The sequence below is a fragment of the Octopus bimaculoides genome, chromosome 1 (genome assembly GCF_001194135.2).
Source record: "Octopus bimaculoides isolate UCB-OBI-ISO-001 chromosome 1, ASM119413v2, whole genome shotgun sequence".
In the NCBI taxonomy this organism is placed as follows: Eukaryota; Metazoa; Mollusca; class Cephalopoda; order Octopoda; family Octopodidae; genus Octopus; species Octopus bimaculoides.
Window position 1 is genome coordinate 4,689,187 of NC_068981.1, and position 7,744 is coordinate 4,696,930.

The 7,744-nt window shown below is 39.5% G+C and overlaps 1 long non-coding RNA gene across 1 annotated transcript in view; it reads right to left on the bottom strand.

The window, feature by feature from the left end:
* Nucleotides 1–2,045: 2,045 nt before the first annotated feature.
* LOC128249774 (uncharacterized) overlaps nucleotides 2,046–7,744 on the bottom strand; it is a 14,853-nt gene continuing 9,154 nt past the window's right edge. Inside the window, exon 2 of the long non-coding RNA XR_008265876.1 lies at nucleotides 2,046–2,154. This is a non-coding gene — a long non-coding RNA (uncharacterized LOC128249774). The remainder of the gene's footprint in view (nucleotides 2,155–7,744) is intronic.

Here is a 7,744-nt window from a genome sequence, read left to right on the forward strand (position 1 = left end):
AAATGCAAAAAATAGGTAATAGACACTAACACTCGAATTATCTCAGTAATAATTTGAAGTTATAATATTCTCAAATGGATGTTAATGACCTGGCAAAACGAGATAGAAAAAAACGTAAATAGAATGATAACATTTAAGACATATGACCTACAATCTAATAAAGAAAAATTACATTTACCACGAATGCACAGAAGTGGGAGCGTTACGAATAAGGCAACTTACATTAAAATATCAACTGTTGTACTATAAAAATCTCTTGGAAAAATAATGGAAAAATTAATAGGATTAGCCATGAAATACGAAGAAAGAAGCTATCGTCACAAAGCCGAAAATACAAAACAGGGGCTGAAGTAACAGTTTTTAGGAGAAAGAAGAAACAACAGACATTGTGTAAAACTAAAACTAAAAATGGGAGGGATGTCATGATAAAACGATACCAAGGAAAGGCCCTTCACGGCCATTTTGTTACACAGCTTTGGAAGTTTATACGTCACAACAGATAAAAAGGAACAATGTGACAGTCATGTTTATGTTTGCTGTTTTAGAATGGATTTAAGAGTTATGAAATAGTTAATAACCGCATTGGTGGGCTGCGTGTTGCATTCATAATGGCCACACCAATATTTTATATAAGTTTCCATAGTTGTTTCTTAACCCGGAATAGGTGAATAAATGGGCGTGCATTGAATAGAGATCGAGTGGAACAAGTACAAGTTTTCACTTTATAATATATTAAATAATAATACAAAGACAGTTTAGAATTCTTGAGAACAAATTTTAAGTAAAAAATAATTAGAACGCCTTATTTAATCACATGGCTGACCGACATCGGATCAACGGAACAACCTGCTCGTAAAATTAAAGTTCGTGTGACTGAACATTCCACAGGCATTCCACTTAACGTAGTTCTCGGAGCTGGCCCTTTGAAATACACGTGCAACTCATTTTTGCCCGCTGAGTAAACTGGAACAACCTAAAATAAAGTGTCTTGTTCGGGAACACAACGCACCGCCGGGAATCGAACTCACAATCGCGAGCCGAACACCTTAACCACTAATCCACGTGTCTACACTGGAAAGAATTAGTAACGTAAACCAGAGCTCCGCAACCTTTTTTCAATTGTGGTACACTTATAGTCTTTTCAAAATTCGGTGGCATATCTGAACTAAAATTATAACTAAAAGTATTGGGAAAAAAATTATATTCAGGTTACACTGCGGCACACCTAGCATCGTCTCGTGGCACACCAGTGCGCCGCGGAATATCGGTTGCGGAGTACTGACGTAAACAGAGCAAAGAAGATTTAACTATGAATGAATGGATGGGAGTGCAGGTCTGGCTTACGATTGAGAAATTCTTTTCTACTTTAGGCACAAGGCCCGAAATTTTGGGGGAGGGGACCAGTCGATTAGATCGACCCCAATACGCAACTGGTACTTAATTCATCGACCCCGAATGGATGAAAGGCAAAGTTGACTTCGGTGGAATTTGAACTCAGAACGTAACACCAGACGAAATACCGCTAAGCATTTCGCCCGGCCTGCTAACGTTTCTTATTTCTTTATTGCTTACAAGGGGCTAAACATAGAGGGGACAAACAAGGACAGACAAACGCATTAAGTCGATTACATAGACCCTAGTGCGTAACTGGTACTTAATTTATCGACCCCGAAAGGATGAAAGGCAAAGTCGACCTCGGTGGAATTTGAACTCAGAACGTAACACCAGACGAAATACCGCTAAGCATTTCGTCCGGCGTGCTAACGTTTCTGTCAACTTGCCTCTTCTACTTTAACCTCGGGTCGACCAAGATCCTGTGTGTGAAATTTAGAGCTTTGGTGTCTTATGCATTGTCTGTATGACTCCAGACGTATTTCGCTCTGTTGAAGTTTATTCAGTACAACCTCACAGCAATTATTAACTAACGAATTACAAAATAAATGTGTTGAAAAATATATTTGATGGCGTACTGTGAATGAATTAATAGCTAATTAAATTCTATACTGAATCAATTTTTAGATTAAATCAAACATTTTACCAGACCATTTTCTTTATTCTATTTTTATTTTCATTCTATTTTGTTTCGTTTTTATTTCCAGCCGAATCAACCGAACATAATACCGTGCTGTCTCTTTTCTTCGTTCAACGTTTATTCTGAAATATATCACAGAAAATGGCTGAAGGAGATAAGAATATTTTAAAGAAAATTAATACAAATGATCCTTGAATTCTTTTCTACTCTAGGCACAAGGCCCGAAATTTTGGGGAAGGGGGCCAGTCGATTAGGTCGACCTCAGTATGCAACTGGTTCTAAATTTATCGACCCCGAAAGGATGAAAGGTAAAGTTGACCTCGGCGGAATTTGAACTCAGAAAGTTAAGAGAAAGAAGGGTAACTCTTCTGACCCCTTTTAGGGTTTCTGAGACATGTGCAGGAAGTGAGGGAGTTATTCCTAGAGCAAAGACTTAACCAGAATGCCCAGGCGTGGCATTCTGGTTGCTTCCCAACCACATGGTTCTGGGTTCAGTCCTACTGCATTGCACCTTGGGCAAGTGTCTTCTACTATAGCCTCGGGTTGACCAAAGCTTTGTGAATGGATTTGGTAGAGGGAAACTCTGCGTGTGTGTGTGTGTGTGTGTGTGTGTGTGTGTGTGTGTGTGTGTACCACCACAGCTTGACAACCGGTGTTGATGTGTTTACGTCTCCGTAACTTAGCGGTTCGGAAAAAGTGTCCAATAAAATAAGTACCAGGCTTGAAATAAAACTGAGTGGTGGGGTCGATTCGTTCAACTAAAAATTCTTCTAGGCGTTGCTCCAGCATGGTCGCAGTCCAATGACTAAAGCAAGTAAAAGATAAAAAGATAATGATAATGATGGAAAAGGTCCAAGGAAGTGACAATATATCAGTGATCTTAATTTTGGAAGGTATTGGTGGTTGGTGGGTGGGGATGTGGTGTAGGATATGGTAAGATATAATAACAATTCTATACCGGAAGTGGTGGCACTACTCCATTGTGAACCTCACATTTTAGAGTTTTGTAGAGATTTGGTGGTTCTGGAAGGTTGAGGTACTTCCTGGCACTGAAGAAGAAATCCAGGCCTTTGAGAGGCAGTCTTGGTTCTGTTAACAAGGCAGCGAGCTGGCAGGATGGTTAGCATGATGGGCAAAATGCTTAGTTCAAATTCTGCCAACGTCGACTTTGCCTTTCTTTCTTCCGAGGTCGATGAAACAAGTACTACTTATTTCCCCCGAACCTGCTGGCCTTCTGTCGATATTTGAAGCCAGTGATGTGTGTTTACCAGGAGAGACCCTCCATCATGATGAGTTCTAACAAGCTGGGCTGGACATTAAGGGACTTTCTTGTGGAAATAACAACTCTGAGCCCCCAAAATGCAACTGCAGATGAACTGGAGACCTTTTAGAGGGTTTTCTCAAACCATTTCAGTGGGGGAGTAGCTTGGAAATGGGGACGGAGTGGCTCACCCACAAGTGGCACTCTTTATGTCTGCTGTTTAAGCCTGTGTTGGAGCGAACGGATGGGTACTGCAAATCAATGGCCGCCACAGGCGCGGTACACTCTAGCTACTCCATTGCTAATGTATGATTTTCTGCTCTAAAACCTCGAAGGTTCTAGTTGCGTGTTATTCATGTTTTGCGAAGAGTCGGGTAGTGAAGGCGCGTGGCTTCGTACTTAAAAGTATTTGTCTCGCGGTCGCAAGGAGGCGGCGGCGTGTTGTGTCCTTGAGCAAAACACTTCGTTTCACGTTGCTCCAGTTTACGGCTTCAAGGAGAGGAGGAAGTCGATTACATCGACCGTACTCCACTGGTACTTTATTTTATCGACTGCGCAAGGACGAAAGGTAAAGTCCACCTCGGCGGGATTTGAACTTAGCGCATAAAGAACCGGAAGAAATACTACAATATTTTTTTATCTTCTGTGTAGTTTATGATCCATTAAATAATTATGTTGTGTACACCTTGGTGGTAAAAGTGTGTGTGTGTGTGTGTGAGGGGTGTGCGTGCGAGCAAGAGGGAGAGAGGAAAAGAGAGAGAGAGAGAATTGTATGATGGACAACGAAATTGTGGTTAATAAGGAAAGAATGAGAATGGTTAATCAAAAAAGAAGACAAAATATGAATGATGATGATAGGCAAAACTATTTTGTACAAATCAGAATGAGGAAACCGGGCAGACGAGAAAACCTGACTGAAGAAAATAGACAAGAATTCTGAGAAATTATTCAAAGGATTATGGAAGAAATGACTGCATATTATTACTGAATCAGGAAATGTTAATGGCTGACACTGTACCACAAAATGGGCCGGGAGGTTCTACGAGTAGCGCTAGTTAAATATTGATGAGATTAGACAGAAATTGAATAGAAATTCATACGGGCAGTCTTTTACCACTGATTCTAGTAGACAATATTTCTTAAAGGGCACTCTCAGATCAACTGAAACCATTAATATCATATCATCTTTGGGTTAGGCACGATTGATTCAATGACGAAGTTGCAGGAACTCGCCTGTGTCGGCGAGCAATGTTAAAGAAATTTTAATGATGAAATCTTCAAAGTTAGAAGAAACACGAGTAAATATCGTACAGTGAATAAAAGTGATCGCTGGTCTTTTCAAGAATATATGGACCCGTGAGAGGTTCCACTTTTCTAACACATAGAATGGCTGGACTGGACATTAAGGGAATTTCTTGAGAAATAACAACTCTGACCACAAAAAATGCAACTGCAGATGAGCTGGAGACCTTTTAGAGGTTTTTCTCAAACCATTTCAGTAGGGGAGTAGCTTGGAAATGGGGAGGGGGTGGTTCACCACGAGTGGCACTTTTTATGTCTGCTGTTTAAGCCTGAGTAGGAGCGAAGGGATGGGTGCTGCAAAGTCAATGGCCGCCACAGGCGCGGTACACTCTAGCTACTCCATTGCTAACGTACAATTTTCTACACCAGAAGATGAGAATCTTCCATGGCTATTTTCAAACTATAAACCCGATCTACAACTGAATACAGCCAATTTTTTGTTTGTTTTCTAGCAGACTAATTCCTGTTCGTCCACGAGAGATTCCAGTTCTGAATGAATCACTGATATTTCCGCCTTTATATGAGTCAGTCATGACACTACTGGAGTTACAGCCGACTCTGAGTTTCTAAAGATGTCTTACATATTCATCAGCAGACTCTTCGGTCGTTTATTTGTCAGTGAAGTTTTATGAAGTGTCATGATTTTATTGGTTGGCTGAATTAAAGTGGTTGTTGTTTTTTTAAGAAGTCAAAGCTTCATTATAGGTCGTACGCTGAGAAATAATTTAGAAATTTTCTGGGTAAATGGTAAATTCAACAGCTTCATATAAAAGCTGCTAGTTCTTCTAAAAGACAAACGCACTAGAGGCAAAGACAAGTAACCGGTGCTTAGAGGTCTTTGGAACTGTGGGCATTATATCCAGTTTTCCACATCGTAGTATGTATAGTTCTCTATTTAAGAGATGAGGAATTATGTTCATTATTTACATTTGACAGATATTTGTCCTCATCTTGTTTGTTGTTAACACAACGTTTCATCTGATATACCCTCCAGCCTTCATCAGGTGTCTTGGGGAAATTTCGAACCTGGGTTCTCATTCCTAAGGTTTTGTTTTCGATGTTGTTGTTATTATTATTATTATTATTATTATTATTATTATTCAGGTCACTGCCTGGAATCGAACTCGAAATCTTGGGGTTAGTAGCCCGCGCTCTTAACCCCTACGCAATAATAATAATAATGATAATAATAATAATAATAATAATAATAATAATAATAATAATAATAATGATGATGATGATGATGATAATAACATCCAAAAAATTCCTTAGGAATGAGAACCCAGGTTCGAAATTTCCCCAAGACACCTAATGAAGGCCGGAGGGTATATCAGACGAAACGTTGTGTTAACAACAAACAAGATGAGGACAAATATCCGTCAAATGTAAATAATGTAAATAATGTATCGTAGTATATATGTTCCCTGACAAGGATGACAATTTTCATACATTAAATGGAAGAGTGAGTAACGCAAGGTAAAAGTTAACTTAAATCAAACTTTAATGTACTAAAATTAAAGCCAGTGACATCTGCTGGCAAACTCTAGAGGCATTAGTTTACAAGGGTGTTTATATCAGTTGTACTTGGTGGTAAGAATGACAACGCAGAGAGATTCGAGTTTTCTATTGTTATTATAAACAGCATCATTTACATTAAATTATTACAACCGTATACTTTCATGATATTTTAACACAAGCGCTTATAGGTTTGCTCGCGCCTTGACCAAACTGAATTTTGGTGTCTTCAACAAACAAAATTTTAAACAAATTTCACATGGATGGAAAACAGTAATTGTAATAATTTCTGCAGATACCGTATTTAGTGGCGTATAAAACGCGCCTTTTTTTATTTTATTTATAAATGCATCCAAAAATTGCTCGGCATCTAATGCGACCACATTACGGACGCGAAATTAAGCATCAGAGACGAATCCGCTTAGAACAATAATTGTTATTAATGATTAAATATTGAAAAGAAGCCAAACTATCAAAGACACACGAAAAAATTGCATGTTGGGAGGTCAGATCATCTATTTATGCCGTCTTCTTTAGTATATGTAACCAACGCCTGATACATGTCCATCATTTCTGCAGATATACACTGTCCTAAGAAATTCTTGTTCCTTGAAGCCATAACAAATGATCACACCGTCTGCACCCTTAAGAAACAATAAAATGCAGGAAATAAGAAAAGCCCTCGCGGATAAAGTTGTATCTTGTTAGCGAGTGGAACGGGCCAATTAGGCGCAGCTTTTTGGGCGCAGACGATTTGGCACTGGAGGCAAACAATCATTCACACATGCACGCACACGCAGAAATACACAACACACACACACACATAAGGAGAGAGAGGAAATGAGGGAGGGAGAGAAATTACAATCTGTTAATTGAAGATGATTACCATAAACACTTTCCGTTTTCTCGTCCACACATATAAACAGAGAGAGGGGGAAGGGAGAGAACTAGAGAAATATTAAAAGCTCCTATGTCAAGTAAGTCAGCGTCGTATCAGTGACGTCAAATAAGCGGTGCCAAAACGGCGATGCCAAAACAGCGATGCCAAAACGGCTGTACCAAAATGGTCCCAAACCCGTCAGCGTAGGAGCGTCACAACTAATAACCCTTTGAATTTAATCAATCATGATTGATAAACCCTTTGACCTCGTGTTTCACGATCAAAAGAACAGCTTCTTGCAATTCTTTAACCTAATCACTAAAAGGTACTGATTGATTGCCTTTGATGTTGTCGCCGCGAACTTCGACCGATCGATTCGTTGAACAACTCTCGAAGATGCTGAAAACAATAAATTCATGCTATCTTGTTGAAATCTGGACGAATTTTCTCAGGTTCGACCAGGATGGCCACTGTCTGTCGTCGTCACCGCCACCGGTTTCTCCGTTATTGCCGCCACCACCACCACCACCACCACCACTACCATCCACCTTGTACTCCTACGCTGATCTACAAAGCATTTCAAAATCCTGTTTGACTCCATTGAAAGAATTTTCGGAATTTTTTTCTTCCTGTTTTCTTCTTTGTATTTTGTGAAATCCCATATACATCACGCGACACACCCAAGCATGTGACTTGCTGAGTTGCCGTAACATTCAGCTCTTCTAGATACAGTTGAATAAGTTATGTTATTCAA